The sequence below is a fragment of the Labrus mixtus genome, unplaced genomic scaffold (assembly GCF_963584025.1).
Source record: "Labrus mixtus unplaced genomic scaffold, fLabMix1.1 SCAFFOLD_63, whole genome shotgun sequence".
NCBI classification, from domain to species: domain Eukaryota; kingdom Metazoa; phylum Chordata; class Actinopteri; order Labriformes; family Labridae; genus Labrus; species Labrus mixtus.
Genome location: NW_026870342.1, coordinates 75,556 through 87,500, shown reverse-complemented (window position 1 = coordinate 87,500; position 11,945 = coordinate 75,556). Strand labels below are relative to the sequence as shown.

At 42.2% G+C, this 11,945-nt stretch overlaps 15 non-coding genes and 6 pseudogenes across 15 annotated transcripts; all 21 read left to right on the top strand.

Moving 5' to 3' along the window:
• The first annotated feature begins 16 nt into the window (after positions 1 to 16).
• On the top strand, positions 17 to 135 carry LOC132970090 (5S ribosomal RNA). The gene has a single exon (XR_009671953.1). It is a non-coding gene; the product is annotated as a 5S ribosomal RNA (ribosomal RNA).
• Positions 136 to 6,420: 6,285 nt separating this feature from the next.
• On the top strand, positions 6,421 to 6,539 carry LOC132970354 (5S ribosomal RNA). The gene has a single exon (XR_009672188.1). It is a non-coding gene; the product is annotated as a 5S ribosomal RNA (ribosomal RNA).
• A 122-nt stretch (positions 6,540 to 6,661) lies between these two features.
• Positions 6,662 to 6,770, top strand: LOC132969883 (5S ribosomal RNA; annotated as a pseudogene).
• Positions 6,771 to 6,893: 123 nt separating this feature from the next.
• LOC132970248 (5S ribosomal RNA) lies at positions 6,894 to 7,012 on the top strand. Its single transcript, XR_009672106.1, has one exon. It is a non-coding gene; the product is annotated as a 5S ribosomal RNA (ribosomal RNA).
• Positions 7,013 to 7,133: 121 nt separating this feature from the next.
• Positions 7,134 to 7,252, top strand: LOC132969944 (5S ribosomal RNA). The gene has a single exon (XR_009671812.1). It is a non-coding gene; the product is annotated as a 5S ribosomal RNA (ribosomal RNA).
• A 123-nt stretch (positions 7,253 to 7,375) lies between these two features.
• On the top strand, positions 7,376 to 7,494 carry LOC132970222 (5S ribosomal RNA). The gene has a single exon (XR_009672081.1). It is a non-coding gene; the product is annotated as a 5S ribosomal RNA (ribosomal RNA).
• A 122-nt stretch (positions 7,495 to 7,616) lies between these two features.
• Positions 7,617 to 7,735, top strand: LOC132970161 (5S ribosomal RNA). The gene has a single exon (XR_009672022.1). It is a non-coding gene; the product is annotated as a 5S ribosomal RNA (ribosomal RNA).
• A 121-nt stretch (positions 7,736 to 7,856) lies between these two features.
• LOC132969699 (5S ribosomal RNA) lies at positions 7,857 to 7,965 on the top strand (annotated as a pseudogene).
• A 122-nt stretch (positions 7,966 to 8,087) lies between these two features.
• Positions 8,088 to 8,206, top strand: LOC132970362 (5S ribosomal RNA; annotated as a pseudogene).
• Positions 8,207 to 8,328: 122 nt separating this feature from the next.
• LOC132970030 (5S ribosomal RNA) lies at positions 8,329 to 8,447 on the top strand. Its single transcript, XR_009671896.1, has one exon. It is a non-coding gene; the product is annotated as a 5S ribosomal RNA (ribosomal RNA).
• A 122-nt stretch (positions 8,448 to 8,569) lies between these two features.
• Positions 8,570 to 8,688, top strand: LOC132970199 (5S ribosomal RNA). Its single transcript, XR_009672059.1, has one exon. It is a non-coding gene; the product is annotated as a 5S ribosomal RNA (ribosomal RNA).
• Positions 8,689 to 8,810: 122 nt separating this feature from the next.
• LOC132970242 (5S ribosomal RNA) lies at positions 8,811 to 8,929 on the top strand. Its single transcript, XR_009672100.1, has one exon. It is a non-coding gene; the product is annotated as a 5S ribosomal RNA (ribosomal RNA).
• A 122-nt stretch (positions 8,930 to 9,051) lies between these two features.
• On the top strand, positions 9,052 to 9,170 carry LOC132970088 (5S ribosomal RNA). Its single transcript, XR_009671951.1, has one exon. It is a non-coding gene; the product is annotated as a 5S ribosomal RNA (ribosomal RNA).
• Positions 9,171 to 9,292: 122 nt separating this feature from the next.
• Positions 9,293 to 9,411, top strand: LOC132970192 (5S ribosomal RNA). The gene has a single exon (XR_009672053.1). It is a non-coding gene; the product is annotated as a 5S ribosomal RNA (ribosomal RNA).
• A 123-nt stretch (positions 9,412 to 9,534) lies between these two features.
• On the top strand, positions 9,535 to 9,653 carry LOC132970236 (5S ribosomal RNA). The gene has a single exon (XR_009672094.1). It is a non-coding gene; the product is annotated as a 5S ribosomal RNA (ribosomal RNA).
• Positions 9,654 to 9,774: 121 nt separating this feature from the next.
• Positions 9,775 to 9,883, top strand: LOC132969811 (5S ribosomal RNA; annotated as a pseudogene).
• A 366-nt stretch (positions 9,884 to 10,249) lies between these two features.
• Positions 10,250 to 10,368, top strand: LOC132969985 (5S ribosomal RNA). Its single transcript, XR_009671852.1, has one exon. It is a non-coding gene; the product is annotated as a 5S ribosomal RNA (ribosomal RNA).
• A 122-nt stretch (positions 10,369 to 10,490) lies between these two features.
• Positions 10,491 to 10,609, top strand: LOC132970120 (5S ribosomal RNA). The gene has a single exon (XR_009671982.1). It is a non-coding gene; the product is annotated as a 5S ribosomal RNA (ribosomal RNA).
• A 122-nt stretch (positions 10,610 to 10,731) lies between these two features.
• Positions 10,732 to 10,840, top strand: LOC132969889 (5S ribosomal RNA; annotated as a pseudogene).
• A 365-nt stretch (positions 10,841 to 11,205) lies between these two features.
• Positions 11,206 to 11,314, top strand: LOC132969886 (5S ribosomal RNA; annotated as a pseudogene).
• Positions 11,315 to 11,437: 123 nt separating this feature from the next.
• LOC132970134 (5S ribosomal RNA) lies at positions 11,438 to 11,556 on the top strand. The gene has a single exon (XR_009671995.1). It is a non-coding gene; the product is annotated as a 5S ribosomal RNA (ribosomal RNA).
• Positions 11,557 to 11,945: the final 389 nt, after the last annotated feature.

The following is an 11,945-nucleotide window of genomic DNA, read 5'->3' as shown; positions in this document are numbered from 1 at the left end:
TCTGCACACAATAATGGCTTATGGCCATACCACCCTTAACACTCCTGATCTCGTCCGATCTCGGAAGCTAAGCAGGGTAGGGCCTGTTTAGTACTTGGATGGGAGACCGCCTGGGAATACCAGGTGCTGTAAGCTTTTTCATTTTTTTGATCATATGTTTTTTTTTTATCATATAGAGACATATTCACATGTCCAAAAATTCAGCCAGAATCAAGGGCATGACATCTTTAAAAGGCCCCTTTCTGCACACAATAACAGCTTACGGCCATACCACCCTGAACACGCCCCTTTTGCTGTCAGAGTTTGTGTGGTGCTGAAGGAGAGCTGACGTGTCAGTACTGAGCAGGACAGCTGGACTAATTTGTTTCTTTTTTGGATGCGTTTTGGATTTATTTAAATACCTCAGATTGTGAGTGAATGTCCCCCAGCAGTCACTGACTGTTAGGGGGATCGTTTTTCTTTTCACCTTTTTTTCCTGTTTTTTTTCCACAATTTTGTGAAGAATTTTTGTTTTTTTGTGAATGTTTGCTCGTATGTCGCGAGCAAACTCACACGGACGGATCACAAAGATGACAGGACCACGGACTGGAGAGATGGAAAAAGGAAAAGAGAACGGACAACAACGTGAACAAACAAACATGGCACTGAAACAAAGGAATGGATTAAACGACAACGAGAAGAACGACGGACAAAAAGGACGGATGAAAACGGCAAATGAAACAGGGAACGGAATGGATGACGGAGAGAGAGGAAGAGAGAGGAGCGGCGGGCTGATTGCTCCGCATGCAGAGAATGGGAGAGGTGGCGAGAGAGCAGAAAAAGAGGAAGCAAAAGTGTCTTTTGAGAGAAAACTAACACTAAACATTGAAATGGTGGGAGACAAAGTTCCTCTAAATCACGTCATGAGCAACATAAAAATGATCTGTGGGGGCCTGCTGGCGTGCAGAACCCTGGGACCTGAAAAACTGGAGGTGACGGTGAGCAACATTAAAGGAAAGGAAAGGCTGCTGGATGGATTTAAAATCGGAGAGACCAGAGTCGTGGTGAGAGAACTAAATAATGATGAGCTGGTGGTGTCTTTTTTAAACCTGCCAGCGTATATCACAGATGAAGAAATAGTTTGGAAGCTGACGGGATGGGGAGTGAAACCGACATCACCAATAAAACGCAGAATGTGGCCTGGAACAATGATAGCTGACGGAACGAGGTTTGTCCGGGTCAGATTTAATGACCAGGTACAGTCACTCCCTTACTCCACAAAGTTTAACACTGTGATGGGGAACGAATACTTTAGAGTAATACATGATAGACAACAAAAAGTGTGCAGGATGTGCATCCAGCCGGGACACATCCTGAGAGAGTGTCCAGAATTTATGTGCCACAACTGTGGGGTGCAGGGACACTTTGCGCGAGAGTGCAGCGCGAACAGCACAAAATGCACAAACTGTAAAAAAAGAGAAAATGAATGTGAGTGTGTGAACGGAGAGGAAAGCAAGAACGAGGTGGAGGATGTGTACGAGGATGAAGACGAGGCCGAGGAGGTGTACGAGGAGGAGGCGGAGGAGAAGGAGGTGATCGGAGCAAGCAGGAAGGAGATCAGAGAAGACGAGAACAGTGACGGAGAAATGGAGCAGAGCGGAGAGAGCGGAGGAGAACGGGCGTCAGAGTGCGAGCTGGAGACGCCGGAGCTGGCTGGAGAGGGAGGACAACAGAAGCAGCGAAAAACGAGCGAGAGAGGGAAAAAAGGAGACGGAAGGGACGTGGCAGAAGACCCGGGGGTAAGCATGAGCACTGAGGGGAGGGAGATGCCTGAGAGTGGTGTTGGACAGGCGGGAGGGAGAAAAATCACGCTAAATAATACGGGTAAAAGCACCAGTCCCAATGAAACGGACAGCGAAATGGATGTGAGTGAACTGGCGAGTGCGCAAAAAAGACTAAGTCTTGGACAACGAAAAAAGTTGGTGAAAAAATTGAAATGTAAGGACAAATAATGACTGACAATAACCCCTGTAAATCCGTTTTTTTTGTTTTTATTTTTATGATAATGGCCTTTAATTTATTTTCGATAAACGTGAATGGACTAAGGAACAAAGAAAAAAGACATGCGATTCTTTCCTTGCAGAATGACGTTTTGTGCCTGCAGGAGACCAGGTGGGATGATTCCCTGGTGGAAGACATAAAAAAAGACTTTGTGGGCCATATTTTCTGCTCCAATGGCACGTCGAGGGCGAGAGGAGTGGCGGTTTTAGTCAAAACGGGTCGGGTAACAGGGGTAAATTTGGTTTATGGAGACAAAGAAGGAAGAATAATAGTAATAGACTGTGTGTATGAAACGAAAAATATAAGAATCATAAATATATATGCACCGAATGGAGAAAAAGAAAGGAAAACATTCTTCATTGCAATAAGCAAATGGTGGGAAAGGAATTGTATAATAATCGGTGACTTTAATGTGGCGATGACACCCACCGATGTGTCAAAAAATAATGTGTTTAAGGGGGATGTGAGCAGGGGGACACTTAAAGATATAATGATAACGAAACAATGCATTGATATTTGGAGATTGCTACATCCATGGGAGAGGGTGTTCTCCAGGAGACAAATTGTACTGAATAGATTAAAACAATCTAGAATAGATTATGCTTTGGTGACATGCGAGGTAGTGAGGTGGATTAAAGAAGTTGAATATAAAACTAATATGTGGAGCGATCACGCTGGAATAGAAATCACGTTTAGAAAAGAAACGAATGTACGTAAAGGAGGGATATGGTGCTTTAATGCAAGCTTGCTGGATGATGGAATGTTTGTGAAAAGTATGGAAAGATTGTTGAATGATGTGGGATATGAGTGGAATGAGAGTGAAGATATGAATGTGTGGTGGGATAGCGTAAAAGTCAGAATTAAAAAAAAGTGTATCAATTATAGTAAAGAGAAAAAGTGGAGAGAAAATAGAAAGGAAGAGAATTTGAGAAAACAACTAAGTGAGGAAATAGCATCGCTTGACAGTGTAGATAATGTAGATGTCGAAAAATACATACATTTAAAAGAACAGTTGGGAGTGATTGAACTTAAAAAGAGTAGGGGTGCAGCCATTAGGAGTAAAATACAATATATGTATGAGGGGGAGAGGAGTACAGCCTTTTTTTTAGGTCTGGAAAAACAAAAACAAAAAAGAACAGAAATAAACGAATTATTAAATGAAGCAGGTAAAAGTGTGACAGATAAAAAGGGAATTTTAGAAATAGTAAAGGGCTATTATGAAAGCCTGTTTTCGAGACAGGAGTGTGATAGCGTGAGTGTGAACAGAGCTTTGGGTGCCTTAAAGAAAAAACTAAGCGAGGACGATAAAATGTGGTGTGATTGTGAGTTTACAGAGGGAGAAATCAGAAGTGCTTTAGAGGGGTTAAACAAAAACAAAAGTCCTGGGAGCGATGGCCTAACTGCGGAATTCTACCAAGCTTTCAAAGAGCAGCTGGTGCCCTTGGTGAACAAATTGAGTAAATATATGGAAAAAGTGAAACATATACCAAAAAGTTTAGGGGAAGGGGTGGTTACTATTTTTTACAAAAACAAGGGGGACAATAAAAATCTGGACAACTACAGACCAATCAGCCTACTCAACACAGACTACAAAATCATAGCGAAAACAATAGCCAATAGAATCAGGGAGGTAATAGGAACAATCATAGAACAAACACAATCATACAGTATACCAAACAGAGACATAGCAGACTCAATCATTTCAATAAAACAGACGGTCAGGGATATGGAAGGGGAGGGGGGAATATGGCTAGGGATTGATTTAAATAAAGCTTTTGACAGAGTAGATCACGGGTTCATGGGGAAGGTGTTAGAGAAGTTTGGATTCGGGGAGAGAATGAGAGAATGGATAAATATGTTGTATACAGGAGCGGAAAGCAAGATAAAATGTAACGGGGAACTAACTGATTCTTTTAAAATATCAAGGTCAGTGAGACAAGGATGTCCGATGTCAGCGCTGTTGTACAGCTTGGTAGCAGAGCCGCTGGCAGCACTGATATCGGAAGACGTAAACATAAAAGGTATAGGTAAGGAAAACGTAAAAATAATACAGTATGCAGATGACGTGAATATAATGGTAAAAGGAGAGGAGGATATAGAATTGATATTAAAACATGTACAAACTTATGAAAGAGCATCTGGGGCAAAAGTAAATGAAAATAAGTCAGAAATTATGTTACTAGGTAAGGAATCCAATCTAGTTAATAAGTGGGGATTTAAAACGGTGTGTGAGAGAAGAAAAGTGTTGGGAGTGAATATGGGGAAAAATGAGAATGAATGTGATGATGTAACATGGAAAGAGGTGGTGGGTAAAATTAAAAAAACATTGAATTTGTGGAAAGCGAGGGGTCTATTGTTGAGAGGAAGGGTAGCCGTAACAAATGCTCTCGTGTTGTCCAAAGTGAATCATGCGCTGAGTACTTGTACGCTTCCGGACTGGGCCTTTAAGGAGATTTCAAAGACCATTAGGGACTTTATTTGGAAAAACAAAGCAGCGAGTATAGCTCACAAAACAATAATAGGGGCTAAAGATCAGGGGGGGCTAGCTTTGATTGATTTACTTACAAAAAAAGTAGCACTAAGAGTCAAATTGATAGGCAAATTTATGGACCAGAACCGGAACGTAGTTTGGAAAAACCACTTCAAACAATATCTGTGCAGTTTTGGACTCTACAACGAGGACAACCTGTACCAGATCAATAACCCGGATTCATTTAAACACTTGCCACGGTTTTTCCAGGAAGTACTCAGTGCGTGGTATCAGGTTTCATCCTGGACTGTACCAGAGTGCGGAACGAGAGGGTCAGTGCTACGACTGCCCTTCCTCTCGAGCCCGTATTTTAAAAATGGGGAGGGGGTAATTAAGTGTGAAGCTATGTCGAAAGCGGGATATATTAGAATAAGGGATTTACTGAACTGTGGGGGGGATTTTGATTTACAAATGGTGGTGAGGGGTTTAAAAAATAAAGGGTGTGTGTGCAGAAAGGATGTGATTGAGAGAGTGTTTGCAAATGTAAAATTGTCTTTGTCGAGCGAATGGGAAAAATTAATCAAAGAGAAGGAGGGAGTGATGCGGGACGATGTGGGGGGGATCTCCCTGTGCCTAGGGGAGAAGAAACACAACATTACAGATGTCACTACAAAAATTTGGTATAGGTGCGCAATCACACATAGAATACAGAAACCCACATCCGAAGTAAAATGGACAGACACATACCCGGACATAACAAGCAACATGATATGGAAGAACATTAACATTCCGCATACACCACATGCAATATTTGACCTAGATTTCAAACTGAGGCACAGGAGGATCTTCACCTGCATCGTCCTGCATCAGATCCATAAGGAGAGGTATGAAAGAAAGTGTTGTGTATGTGAAAGTACGGATGAGGATTTAATACATTTGTTTGTTACGTGTGGGGAATTGGTTTATTTTTGGGGAAAAATAAGAGAAATGTTGGGGAAATGCAGTAAGAATGAGTGTTGGAATGAAAGGGGGTGGGAATTGTCGGTGTTGTTGGGGGTGGGAACAAAACAAAAAAATCACAATGTAATGAATATAATTTTGGCTTTTGCAAGAAAAGCGGTTTTTAACAGAAGGAATTATGCACTCTATGAAAGTAAGAAAATGAATGTGTGGAGAATGTTTGTGAATGAATGGAAAGCACATCTTAAATTGTTGTACATAGCGAATGAGAGTGAGTTTGTGAGAATGTTTGTGGAAGGTGCGAATGTGTGTAGAGTAAATGAGGAGGGAATTATGTGGGATGTCTAAATTATTTTGTTTTTGTTTTTTTGGTACGAGGGCTTCTTTTTTGGTCATGGGGAAAATGGGTGATTTGATTTGGTGTTTTTTTTTTCTCAGTGGTTTTTTGAGAATACTGTGGGGTTTTTGTATGTTTTTGTGGTTTGTTTTCAGAGGGGTGTTTGCTTTGGGGGAGGGACTCAGAAGAGTTGTCATGAGTTGGGGGTATCAGGGGTGGTTTGAGTTTTTTTTCCTGATGCTATGTTTTTATTGTTTTTAGGGTGCCGTTTGCGTCAGAGGGGAGGTTTAATTTAGAGGGTGTATGTATTGTAATAGCATTTGTTGTAAATGATGTGAAAGAATTATAAATGTTTTTGTAATTTTGATAATAAAAGATTAAAAAAAAAAAAAAAACACGCCTGATCTCGTCCGATCTCGGAAGCTAAGCAGGGTATGGCCTGGTTAGTACCTGGATGGGAGACCGCCTGGGAATACCAGGTGCTGTAAGCTTTTTCATTTTTTTTGATCATATGTTTTTTTTTATCATATAGAGACATATTCACATGTCCAAAAATTCAGCCAGAATCAAGGGCATGACATCTTTAAAAGGCCCCTTTCTGCATACAATAATGGCTTACGGCCATACCACCCTGAACACGCCCGATCTCGTCCGATCTCGGAAGCTAAGCAGGGTCGGGCCTGGTTAGTACTTGGATGGGAGACCGCCTGGGAATACCAGGTGCTGTAAGCTTTTTCATTTTTTTTGATCATATGTTTTTTTTTATCATATAGAGACATATTCACATGTCCAAAAATTCAGCCAGAATCAAGGGCATGACATCTTTAAAAGGCCCCTTTCTGCATACAATAATGCCTTACGTCCATACCACCCTGAACTCGTCCGATCTCAGAAGCAAAGCAGGGTAGGGCCTGGTTAGTAGTTGGATGGGAGACCGCCTGGGAATACCAGGTGCTGTAAGCTTTTTCATTTTTTTGATCATATGTTTTTTTTTTTATCATATAGAGACATATTCACATGTCCAAAAATTCAGCCAGAATCAAGGGCATAACATCTTTAAAAGGCCCCTGTCTGCACACAATAATGGCTTACGGCCATACCACCCTTAACACGCCCGATCTCGTCCCATCTCGGAAGCTAAGCAGGGTCGGGCCTGGTTAGTACTTGGATGGGAGACCGCCTAGGAATGCCAGGTGCTGTAAGCTTTTTCATTTTTTTGATCATATATTTTTTTTTATCATATAGAGACATATTCACATGTCCAAAAATTCAGCCAGAATCAAGGGCATGACATCTTTAAAAGGCCCCTTTCTGCACACAATAATGTCTTACGGCCATACCACCCTGAACACGCCTGATCTCGTCTGATCTCAGAAGCTAAGCAGGGTCGGGCCTGGTTAGTACTTGGATGGGAGACCGCCTGGGAATACCAGGTGCTGTAAGCTTTTTCATTTTGTTTGATCATATGTTTTTTTTTTATCATATAGAGACATATTCACATGTCCAAAAATTCAGCCAGAATCAAGGGCATGACATCTTTAAAAGGCCCCTTTCTGCACACAATAATGGCTTACAGCCATACCAACCTGAACACGCCTGATCTCGTCCGACCTCGGAAGCTAAGCCGGGTAGGGCCTGGTTAGTACTTGGATGGGAGACCGCCTGGGAATACCAGGTGCTGTAAGTTTTTTCATTTTTTTGATCATATGTTTTTTTTTTATCATATAGAGACATATTCACATGTCCAAAAATTCAGCCAGAATCAAGGGCATGACATCTTTAAAAGGCGCCTTTCTGCATACAATAATGGCTTACGGCCAAACCACCCTATACACGCCTGATCTCGTCTGATCTCGGAAGCTAAGCAGGGTCGGGCCTGGTTAGTACTTGGATGGGAGACCGCCTGGGAATACCAGGTGCTGTAAGCTTTTTCATTTTTTTTGATCATATGTTTTTTTTATCATATAGAGACATATTCACATGTCCAAAAATTCAGCCAGAATCAAGGGCATAACATCTTTAAAAGGCCCCTGTCTGCACACAATAATGGCTTACGGCCATACCACCCTGAACACGCCCGATCTCGGAAGCTAAGCAAGGTCAGGCCTGGTTAGTACTTGGATGGGAGACCGCCTGGGAATACCAGGTGCTGTAAGCTTTTTCATTTTTTTGATCATATGTTTTTTTTTTATCATATAGAGACATATTCACATGTCCAAAAATTCAGCCAGAATCAAGGGCATGACATCTTTAAAAGGCCCCTTTCTGCACACAATAACAGCTTACGGCCATACCACCCTTAACACGCCCGATCTCGTCCGATCTCGGAAACTAAGTAGGGTCGTGCCTGGTTAGTACTTGGATGGGAGACCGCCTGGGAATACCAGACGCTGTAAGCTTTTTCATTTTTTTGATCATATGTTTTTTTTTTATCATATAGAGACATATTCACATGTCCAAAAATTTAGCCAGAATCAAGGGCATGACATCTTTAAAAGGCCCCTTTCTGCACACAATAATGGCTTACGGCCATACCACCCTGAACACGCCCGATCTCGTCCGATCTCGGAAGCTATGCAGGGTCGGGCCTGGTTAGTACTTAGATGGGAGACCGCCTGGGAATACCAGGTGCTGTAAGCTTTTTCATTTTTTTGATCATATGTTTTTTTTTTATCATATAGAGACATATTCACATGTCCAAAAATTCAGCCAGAATCAAGGGCATGACATCTTTAAAAGGCCCCTTTCTGCACACAATAATGGCTTACGGCCATACCACCCTGAACACGCCCGATCTCGTCTGATCTCAGAAGCTAAGCAGGGTCGGGCCTGGTTAGTACTTGGATGGGAGACCGCCTGGGAATACCAGACGCTGTAAGCTTTTTCATTTTGTTTGATCATATGTTTTTTTTTATCATGTAGAGACATATTCACATGTCCAAAAATTCAGCCAGAATCAAGGGCATGACATCTTTAAAAGGCCCCTTTCTGCACACAATAATGGCTTACGGCCATACCACCCTGAACACGCCCGATCTCGTCCGATCTCGGAAGCTAAGCGGGGTCGGGCCTGGTTAGTACTTGGATGGGAGACCGCCTGGGAATACCAGGTGCTGTAAGCTTTTTCATTTTTTTTGATCATATGTTTTTTTTTATCATATAGAGACATATTCACATGTCCAAAAATTCAGCCAGAATCAAGGGCATGACATCTTTAAAAGGCCCCTGTCTGCACACAATAATGGCTTACAGCCATACCACCCTGAACACGCCTGATCTCGTCCGATCTCGGAAGCTAAGCAGGGTAGGGCCTGGTTAGTACCTGGATGGGAGACCGTCTGGGAATACCAGGTGCTGTGAGTTTTTTCATTTTTTTGATCATATGTTTTTTTTTTATCATAAAGAGACATATTCACATGTCCAAAAATTCAGCCAGAATCAAGGGCATGACATCTTTAAAAGGCCCCTTTCTGCACACAATAATGGCTTACGGCCATACCACCCTGAACACGCCTGATCTCGTCCGATCTCGGAGGCTAAGCGGGGTAGGGCCTGGTTAGTATTTGGATGGGAGACCGCCTGGGAATACCAGGTGCTGTAAGTTTTTTCATTTTTTTGATCATATGTTTTTTTTTTTATCATATAGAGACATATTCACATGTCCAAAAATTCAGCCAGAATCAAGGGCATGACATCTTTAAAAGGCCCCTTTCTGCATACAATAATGGCTTACGGCCATACCACCCTGAACACGCCCGATCTCGTCCGATCTCGGAAGCTAAGCAGGGTCGGGCCTGGTTAGTACTTGGATGGGAGACCGCCTGGGAATACCAGGTGCTGTAAGCTTTTTCATTTTTTTGATCATATGTTTTTTTTTATCATATAGAGACATATTCACATGTCAAAAAATTCAGCCAGAATCAAGGGCATGACATCTTTAAAAGGCCCCTTTCTGCATACAATAATGGCTTAAGGACATACCACCCTGAACTCGTCCGATCTCGGAAGCTAAGCAGGGTCGGGCCTGGTTAGTACTTGGATGGGAGACCGCCTGGGAATAACAGGTGCTGTAAGCTTTTTAATTTTTTTTGATCATATGATTTTTTTTTATCATATAGAGACATATTCACATGTCCAAAAATTCAACCAGAATCAAGGGCATGACATCTTTAAAAGGCCCCTTTCTGCACACAATAATGGCTTACAGTCAAACCACCCTGAACTCGTCCGTTTTCGTCCGATCTCGGAAACTAAGCAGGGTCGGGCCTCGTTAGTACTTGGATGGGAGACCGCCTGTGGAATACCAAATGCTGTAAGCTGTTTCATTTTTTTGATCATATGTTTTTTTTTTGATCATATAGAGACATATTCACATGTCCAAAAATTCAGCCAGAATCAAGGGCATGACATCTTTAAAAGGCCCCTTTCTGCATACAATAATGGCTTACGGCCATACCACCCTGAACACGCCCGATCTCGTCCGATCTCGGAAGCTAAGTAGGGTCGGGCCTGGTTAGTACTTGGATGGGAGACCGCCTGTGAATACCAGGTGCTGTAAGCTTTTTCATTTTTTTTGATCATATGTTTTTTTTTATCATATAGAGACATATTCACATGTCCAAAAATTCAGCCAGAATCAAGGGCATGACATCTTTAAAAGGCCCCTTTCTGCATACAATAATGGCTTACGGCCATACCACCCTGAACACGCCCGATCTCGTCCGATCTCGGAAGCTAAGCAGGGTCGGGCCTGGTTAGTACTTGGATGGGAGACCGCCTGGGAATACCAGGTGCTGTAAGCTTTTTCATTTTTTTGATCATATGTTTTTTTTTTATCATATAGAGACATATTCACATGTCCAAAAATTCAGCCAGAATCAAGGGCATGACATCTTTAAAAGGCCCCTTTCTGCATACAATAATGGCTTAAGGACATACCACCATGAACTCGTCCGATCTCGGAAGCTAAACAGGGTCGGGCCTGGTTAGTACTTGGATGGGAGACCGCCTGGGAATAACAGGTGCTGTAAGCTTTTTAATTTTTTTTGATCATATGATTTTTTTTTATCATATAGAGACATATTCACATGTCCAAAAATTCAACCAGAATCAAGGGCATGACATCTTTAAAAGGCCCCTTTCTGCACACAATAATGGCTTACAGTCAAACCACCCTGAACTCGTCCGTTTTCGTCCGATCTCGGAAACTAAGCAGGGTCGGGCCTCGTTAGTACTTGGATGGGAGACCGCCTGTGGAATACCAAATGCTGTAAGCTGTTTCATTTTTTTGATCATATGTTTTTTTTTTATCATATAGAGACATATTCACATGTCCAAAAATTCAGCCAGAATCAAGGGCATGACATCTTTAAAAGGCCCCTTTCTGCACACAATAATGGCTTACGGCCAAACCACCCTGAACTCGTCCAATCTTGGACGCTAAGCAGGGTCGGGCCTGGTTAGTACTTGGATGGGAGACCGCCTGGGAATAACAGACGCTGTAAGCTTTTTTTATTTTTTTGATCATATGTTTTTTTTTTATCATAGAGAGACATATTCACATGTCCAAAAATTCAGCCAGAATCAAGGGCATGACATCTTTAAAAGGCCCCTGTCTGCAGACAATAATGGCTTACGGCCATACCACCCTGAACACGCCCGATCTTGTTCGATCTCAGAAGCTAAGCAGGGTCGGGCCTGGTTAGTACTTGGATGGGAGACCGCCTGGGAATACCAGGTGCTGTAAGCTTTTTCATTTTTTTGATCATGTTTTTTTTTATCATATAGAGACATATTCACATGTCCAAAAATTCAGCCAGAATCAAGGGCATGACATCTTTAAAAGGCCCCTGTCTGCACACAATGATGGCTTACGGCCATACCACCCTGAACACGCCCCTTTTGCTGTCAGAGTTTGTGTGGTGCTGAAGGAGAGCTGACGTGTCAGTACTGAGCAGGACAGCTGGACTAATTTGTTTGTTTTTTGGATGCGCTTTGGATTTATTTAAATACCTCAGATTGTGAGTGAATGTCCCCCAGCAGTCACTGACTGTTAGGGGGATCGTTTTTCTTTTCACCTTTTTTTCCTGTTTTTTTTCCACAATTTTGTGAAGAATTTTTGTTTTTTGTGAATGTTTG